This window comes from Gadus macrocephalus, chromosome 19 (genome assembly GCF_031168955.1).
Source record: "Gadus macrocephalus chromosome 19, ASM3116895v1".
In the NCBI taxonomy this organism is placed as follows: Eukaryota; Metazoa; Chordata; class Actinopteri; order Gadiformes; family Gadidae; genus Gadus; species Gadus macrocephalus.
Window position 1 is genome coordinate 15,779,420 of NC_082400.1, and position 7,307 is coordinate 15,786,726.

The 7,307-nt window shown below is 48.0% G+C and overlaps 1 protein-coding gene across 1 annotated transcript in view; it reads left to right on the forward strand.

The window, feature by feature from the left end:
• Positions 1-4,356: 4,356 nt before the first annotated feature.
• The window catches only part of tnni4a (troponin I4a), a 7,922-nt gene continuing 4,971 nt past the window's right edge, over positions 4,357-7,307 (forward strand). The window contains exons 1-2 of the mRNA XM_060039035.1: positions 4,357-4,560; positions 7,296-7,307. The exon at positions 7,296-7,307 is cut by the window's right edge and continues 28 nt beyond it. The gene's annotated coding sequence lies outside the window, so the exon portion shown is untranslated. The remainder of the gene's footprint in view (positions 4,561-7,295) is intronic.

Genomic DNA, 7,307 nt, shown 5'->3' on the forward strand with positions numbered 1-7,307 from the left:
TAAATAACTCCAAAAAGATTCTGCACAGCAAAGTTCCTACGAAACAACTGGAAAGGGTGCAGTAGTAGAAACACAATTTCAGAAGGATGTTAGATATTTTAGTGGTGGTCCAATGACTAGCTAAGTTATGGTTATACCGATAGAACACAGGATCTCAATTCAACACAAGATCTAAAAACAACGCAGTGCTCAAGTCGGTGTTCGCAGACGTTCTCGGAAGAGACGGGGTCGTCTGATGTTTCTCGAGGAAGGACTCTGAAGATCGCCGGGAGCTAGGAAGCCTTTCCCACCATCAGGGTGCAACAGATGAAACGAGCACTGGGCTGAGAACGACTCCCATGCAGTCTGAAGGCAGCGCCAGGCTCTGCTCATTAGTGGTCCTCAGAGGACGCGTAGGGACACCGAGATGTTATGTATATCTGATGTGAGCGGGTGAAGATCAGCTACTATAGCATGAGCACCGACATCAAGGCCTTTGTGCGGGGTGATGCAGGGAGCCAGTGGAGGGAGTGGTAGAGGGGCGTGACCAGCTGCACGTTTGGACCGGGTTCAACAGGCACACACGGGTGATGGGTGGGTTGGTTGTTAACGAGTTGTTTGTTAACGATTAGTTTGTTAACAAGTCGTTTGTTAACAAGCGGATAGCTATAGAGTCGTTCGCTAACGAGTCGTCTGTTAACGAGTCGTTTGTTAACGAGTCGGCTCTAAGAGGTGAACTCTGGTCTGCCAGCTTCCTCGCATATATCTGACAAGCAGGAGTCGTTTTTCTTAGTTTTGATATATCGTCGCAGTAAAGTGTTGGAAAATCCGTGACATAGATTAGAAATAGATGACATCAATTCAACATTAACAACGGAGAGTAGAAATGATGGAGGATCCGCATGATCGATGTAGGCCATGTTTGCAATGCTGTGTGAACGTGCAGACATGACATGAATAATTTAATACGACTAAATCAGATACTACCCAGCGCATCGTAGAACGAACACGCAACTATCGCGCAATTCGTTTTTCACATTAAATGGGAGGCACTACAGAAACATATCAATGCATAATGTGACAAGGAGCCGATTAAGGAGCCGTCACCAGCCCCTACCACTTGGTTGGTTATTCCTGTAGTAGCTGATTGGAAGTATGAATTCTATATTTTTGTATATTGTCGTGATTCATTTCATCAAGGGTCGCGTTCGTTTGAGGATGTGTGCCGATGTGCACGTGATCGTGAATGCGGCCCCTAATTGCACACAGGTGTGTCTCGTCAAGTCTCAGTGGACCGGACTAAGTGGGACTGGAAGGCGGGGGGGGGGTTGTTAGGGCTATTTCCATTGGGGTCACTGAAGAAAATAAACCCCAGTTGGAAGACCGTTAACTACTATTGGAAATTTAGTAGCAAGATACATTGAATTCAGATACACGTCATTAGCATCAGATGTTTGGCATCTTTCTCAAGGACTTTAGACATCGGGGTAAGGGATCCTACCACAAATTGATGGTTTATAACTGCAATTTCTTTCAATATTTTATAAAGAAATGGCATATATCACTGGCACATGGGCAATGATAACAGATGTTTTGTACTGTATGCTGTTAACGTCATGGTTACAAATGTACGAAATAATTACAAAATGTGTGATTCACATTTTCATCTAAAATGCTACCAATATTCCGCCAGTATCATGAAAATGTCCGGACATTCTTTAGCCACAAAAAAGTAAACCAAATCCAATGAATAAATCAAATCAAGCCAAATAAATCATATTAGTGTTTCCATTTGAGATAAACTCCTAACTGCTGGAGAGACGTTCCCTCTCAGACAGCCTGCATGTACCACTGGGAAAGGTCAGAGGTTAATCCTAGGCCAATTCAATGGCAACTCCTCTCCCCAGTGCACTTAATGAAAGTTTATTTAGACAATGGAAGATTTGTGAAATCCTTCTTGTATTTGGCAGCCCATGCGCCTTTTTTTCCAAATAAAATCGGCAAAAACTCATCAAGTCACAGACAGCGTTGCCTCCTACCAGATGGCATGTATTAAAAACCAAATACCTAACAATGTCAAAATAACAACCAATAGAAACTCTTGGGAAACCGCAACCCACAGGGTTTATTTATGGTTTAAAAGAGACAACTTTCTGGTGTAAACTTTTAAAAAGTAGCTCTTATTAAGTCCTTGATATTCTCTTAAGAGCCGTGCTGAGGTTTTCCCATCACTTCCTGCTTGGTTCATCTCCCAAACCCAACTGTAAAGCGCTTCAAAGGGCGGTATCATCTTGGTTTTTGTTTCTGTTGTTGTCGTCAGTGGTGATGTGTTTGTCATGTGTCTACCTGCGTCCGCAGGGACCCTCTGAGCTCATGGAGGAATGCATTCTGTGACAGTATCACATTTCTTTGTCTCCCTCAGAGCACTCAGCTGTGTGAAAGTTATTTGGATCATGGAACAATGCGTTGTGATTATTCCTGCTCAGTAGACCACTTCTTTGGTCTGTGTGTGTGTGTGTGTGTGTGTGTGTGTGTGTGTGAGAGTTTGTGTGTGTCTATATGTGTGGGGGGATGATGGCAGTCTGTGTGTTCCTTTTCCATTAGCGGTAACACTTATCTTAGTGTGCATGTGTGTTAATGTGTGCTATGGATTGTTGTTTTTGTGTGTCTGTGTGTGTGTGTGTCGCATGTTTGCATGTGTGCATAGTTGTCAGTGTGTGTGCATGTTTATGTGTGCATGTTTATGACTATGCGTGTTTATCTGTGTGTGTGTGTTAGTGTGTGTGTGTGTGTGTGTGTGTGTGTGTGTGTGTGTGTGTGTGTGTGTGTGTGTGTGTGTGTGTGTGTGTGTGTGTGTGTGTGTGCTTTAGTCTGTCTGGCTTCATTCATATGTTCATCGACAAACACTGATAGCGTTGCATGCAAATTCGTTTTCTGCACCTACTAAACAGGGTAATTCAACACACACACATGAACAGCATCACGTACACCTACCTAGCCACACACACACACACACACACACACACACACACACACACACACACACACAGACCCCCCCCCACACACACACACACAAGACCCCAACAACGCAGCCCATTTTTATTTTTTATGGGCCCCACCACATCTATTTGTGCCAAGGTACACGCGTGCCCACATCTCCCCGTTTAATGGCGGCGCACTGCAAGGTCAGACTGATTTAGAGAGACAGACTGCAGCAGCACCACCTCACCCCTCTACCTACCACCTCCACCTCCTCCACCTCCACCTCCACCTCCTCCACCTCCTCCATCAACCACCTCCATGGCCGCTCATCCACACACAGCGCGCTGCCAATGGTCCTGGGTCAGGCCTATAGATCCACCTGTGATTAGTGGTGTGTTGCCAAAGCCCACAATGTGTGTGCGTGCGTGTGCGTGTGTGTGTGTGTGTGTGTGTGTGTGTGTGCGCGTGTGCGTGTGCGTGGGTGCTCATCGGGTATGCACAGCTTGTGAGAAGCTTTATCAGTGCACCGGAAACATCCCTAGCAAATGTGGGTCTCTTTGTCCCATAAAACGCATGATTAAACAATTATGGGGGCTCGCGTACGGCCTTCCACACCTGACGTGAACCTCGAGTGAATGTTGTTGTCTTTGGAGAAAGGGGGGGGGGGGGGGGGCTTCGGAGGATGCATTTCGTTTAATAAGCGCTAGGGGAACAAGTTGTCAGTGTTGTATCGGCCCCTTAGCCGCCGTTAGTTTGAGATTTAGGGTTTGGGTTGAACGCGGTGTCTTGGGGCGTTTGTGAGTGTGACAAATCAGGGATTCACCGCGGCGGCGGCAGAATATCGGCAGTTTGCATGGGCGCCGGGCGGGGACATGTCATGAATGTCAACACCTGAGCCGAGTAAACCGGAGTCGACCCCGGTTTACTTCCATAAAACCCTACGCACAAAAGAAAGACCACCCACCCTAACGAATCAAAGACCCACCTGTTCACACGGTTTAAATGCTCCCTTGGACACGTTTTTCGAACAAAAGCACCCTTTTTTGTCTCGTGTTTCCATCGTGTAAAACAAAAAAGGACAAGGTTGTGGAAAGCAGGTTGGACCAGGACTAGGGCCTAGGCTGTGGGGGAGGGGGGGGGGGGGGGGGGGGAGTGTGGCCGATCACGTGCAGAGTGAGTGTAGCCTTGCCGTTCCTTATTTAAATTTGGCAAAGTGTGGGGACTCGGCCTCTTACTGCAGGTATGGCAATGATGCTTCCCCCCCCACACACACACACACACACACACACACACACACACACACACACACACACACACACACACACACACACACACACACACATGCCATTGTGACCAATGTGAGGGCAGTAGGCGTAGCAGAGACTCTTATAATAGACGGCCATTCATGGTGAGGGGTCACTTACTCCTATAAATCAATACACGGGAATTCGGCGAAGGCACTCTTTTCGTAGTGCCTGCCGTCGACGCTAGCTGTACAACCTGCTACTCACGTCGCTATACTCTGAAAGGGATCGTCTATCTCCCACTCGCTCCCTCTTGCTCGCTCACTCTCTCTCTCTCTGGCTCGCTCTCTCCAAGGTGAGTTTTGGATAATTGAGTGTTAGGAGAAGGACAGTGAAAGCGCTATTATTTGAGTGGCTTGCTTCTGATTATTCAAGTGTGTGTTTGTTTTTCACAATCAAGGCTGAAATCAAATGTTGTTGATATTGTCAAGGAGCTAATTGTCTCGCATGTGTGCGTGTGTTTTTGTTTGTGTGTGTTGGGTCTCCAAGGAAATTGGCAAATTCATAGAGGGATGAATATAAATTGTTGTGTGCCGGCTTCTGTGTGTGTGTGTGTGTGTGTGTGTGTGTGTGTGTGTGTGTGTGTGTGTGTGTGTGTGTGTGTGTGTGTGTGTGTGTGTGTGTGTGTGTGTGTGTGTGTGTGTGTGTGTGTGTGTGTGTGTGTGTATGAGTGCACATGGCTTGTAGCCCCCGCCATTCTGTGTTTTGTGCTGGTCACAGATCATTTCTCTCTCTCTCGCCTCTCTCGCCTCTCTCTCCCTCTCTATTCTCTCTCTCCCACTCCCTCTCTCTCTATTTCTATTTCTCTCTCCCTCCCTCTCCCTCTCACCTCTCTCCCTTTCTATTCTCTCTCTCTCTCTCTCTCTCTCTCTCTCTCTCTCTCTCTCTCTCTCTCTCTCTCTCTCTCTCTCTCTCTCCCCCACCTCCCTCAATGTGTTTACTACAGCCGTCTCTCCCAATAAAGCTGGCTTTTACTGCCGTCAGATCGCTCACTTGTAAAATGGGGCCTTTTCCCCCCATTCCCGTTGCCTTCTCATAATTCATATTCATTATGTCCCATTAGAGTGCGAGTCGTGTGTACATGTGGGGGGGGTGATTTGTAGCCCCGCGTCTTCAGAGACCCACAGGAGACGTGGCCTTGTGCAGCCGTGCTTCTTTCATGCAATACGCGCCGGACGCAAAGCCATTGATCACTGGTTATCAGGGGCATAGGGGCGGGTGTGTGTGCGTGTGTTCGTGCATGTGTGTATGAACATGTGTGTGTTGGTGTGTGCATCTGCATGTCTGTCTTTGATCTGTGTCGTTTTTTGTATGGTTGTGTGTGTTCATACGTGTGCGTATCTGTGTGTGTGTGTGTGTGTGTGTGTGTGTGTGTGTGTGTGTGTGTGTGTGTGTGTGTGTGTGTGTGTGTGTGTGTGTGTGTGTGTGTGTGTGTGTGTGTGTGTGTGTGTGTGTGTGTGTGTGTGTGTGTCGTGCGTGCATCTGCATGTCTCGCTATGAATCTGTGGGGGGTTTTTCCGGGTGTGTTCATGCATGTGCGTGTCTGTGTTTCTCTGTGTGTGTGTGTGTGTGTGTGCGTGTCAGCGAGCGTGTGTTTGAAGCTGTGTGTGAGAGTATGCGTGAATGTCTGCATGCACACGGCTCTCACAAGACCACCAGCAGCACTGGGGGCCCGGGGTCCCAGAGTTTGACCTGACCTTTATGTGTGTGGTAGCGTCAGGCTGCCCCCCCCCCCCCATGACATCCTTTCCCTCGCGTCTTGTTCCTTCTAAGACATCCGAGGTGGAGGGGGGAGGGGAGTTATCAAAATGTATTCTTTCTCCTTCTTCTTCTTCTTCCTCTTGCTCTTCTTCCTCGTCTTTTGCTTCTGCTTCTTCTTCTTCTTCTTCTTCTTCTCTTTCTTCTGTCTTTTCTCTTCTCTCTTCTTCTGTCGTTGTCGTCTTCTTCTCCTGTTTCGTCTTCTTCTTCTTCTTCCTCTTCCTCTTCCTCTTCTCTCTTCTTCTTCTTCCTCTTCTCCCTTCTTCTTCTCCTTCTTCCTCTTCTCTCTTCTTCTTCTTCCGTCATTGTTGTCGTCTTCTCCTTCTCCTTCTCTTTCTTATTCTCCTTCTTCTTCCCCTTCCCCTTTTCTTTCTTATTCTCCTTCTCCTTCTCCTCCTTCTTTTCCTTCGCCTTCTTCTTCTCCACCTTCTTCATCTTCTTCTCCTTGGTTGTCACTTTTTCTGTGCCGTCATGCGTTTTCCTCCCCGGGACCCTATTAACCTGCGGCGCCCCCTGTGGGGCCGACGGGGCCGGGTCGCCTCATTCCCTGCCTGTGATGAAGGCAGACAGGGGGCCGGGAAGGTCAGGGGGGGGGGTCCTGTTTTTCATCCCCTCCTAGAGACCCTGTCGTGTCCAACGTCTAACCCTCACCCTCCCTCCCTGGGGAGAGGGGGGGTGAGGGGTGAGGGGGGTAACAGCGTAATAGCATTTTCAGTTCTGCTCTCGAATCACAGGACAAGATACGGCGGCGCTTGGGTCGGCAGAAAGGGGAGTGCGACTGAGAAAGGGCTTTGCGGGCCGTCCAACGCCATTACATTCGGAGGACCACCTCAGTGACCCCAGGCCGCGTGTCGATGGCCTTCCATCCACTCCAGTTTTTGTACAGCCATTTATGTGGCCAGGCTCTTGTCATTATAGGAAATGTAATTGGGTTACAGCTACCACCTATATATATATATATATATATATATATATATATATATATATGTCCCCACCCCCACTTTATAGTTGGTAACTGGAACCCAATTACATTCATTTCGTCTTTTAGCAGATCTTTCATCTCTAAAATCCAAAGTCTAAAGTCATCCACTTAGTGGGGGTGTGTGAGCGAAACGCAGAACGCGCAAAAGAACCGAGTCTAAAAATACTCCCTCACATCGCACGATGGTTGCATTCAGTGCGTGCTGCTTGGTCCGTGTGTGTGTGGGAGGTGCCACAGCTGCAAATGTGGGCCACACAATCTCTAACCAAACTATGTTGGCTCTCCATTAGGAAATCAAAGGG